Raw genomic sequence first — 1,034 nt, 5'->3', positions numbered from 1 at the left:
AGAGCCAATATGTCGTTCACATTATCGCTTCTGTGGACTTCAATATTAATTTTATCCGATCATTCTTCGTAATTTCTCGAGTAGAAAATTAGGAAAATAGGAACCGCGTGGAGAAGTTCAAAGGAAAATTAAAATTCTAACATTAAAATTTATAAAATTCCGTATTCATAATTTTACAAATTCATTATTTTATTTTAAATATCCTTGAAACAAAGGGAATATAAAATAATTCTTTTTCCATTCTTATTTTTGTCTTAAAACATTATAAAAGTTCTAAAAAAAATACTTTTCCTAAATTCTTTCAGATAAAAAAAAACTAAAGCTCTTTGTGGCTGGCAAAAAAATTGTATTGTTAAAACACTTGACTTTTAATTCATAGCCCAATTTTAGTGAACAATGTTAAAAAAAAACATATTGACATCGCTCTTTAAGAAACGATTAATGATAGAGCCAGGAGAGAAAGAAATATCGATTATATAACTTTTTCTCTAGCTAGAGCAAAACACGAAAACTTATATATATATATGCGTATATATACGTAATACATAATAGCATGCACACAAAAAATTTTCTGTTTTCAAATTTTCGCCTCGAAGAGATTACATGATCGATACCCTAAAATCTTCTCACGTTGCGCCTTTTATTCTGTCCTGGAGATTTCTTACTTACGAGAAAAAAATCTTCGCCACGTTCGTCTAGTGGCAATGCCGCGTACTATTCATAGATGTGCTATTCTTTTCGAATTTGTATCCATTACGAATATTACGATCATTACGAACAGAAAAAAAACTTTGGAATTTTGATTTATAAATCCCGGTAAAAAATTGTTCATGCATGAATATGTATAAATATGTATAAACATACATAGACACGCATAAATATTCATAAACATGTATAATTATATATGAAATATATCCATACATAAATACATACTCATCCTTTTTTTTTTTATAAAATTACTTTTTGGTGTAATAGAAATAATAATAGTAACGTGAAAACGTTAAAAATAATTAAAAAGGTAATTTTCACAATTT

The sequence above is a fragment of the Trachymyrmex septentrionalis genome, unplaced genomic scaffold (genome assembly GCF_001594115.1).
Source record: "Trachymyrmex septentrionalis isolate Tsep2-gDNA-1 unplaced genomic scaffold, Tsep1.0 scaffold128, whole genome shotgun sequence".
NCBI classification, from domain to species: Eukaryota; Metazoa; Arthropoda; class Insecta; order Hymenoptera; family Formicidae; genus Trachymyrmex; species Trachymyrmex septentrionalis.
Note: the sequence above shows the minus strand (reverse complement) of the source record.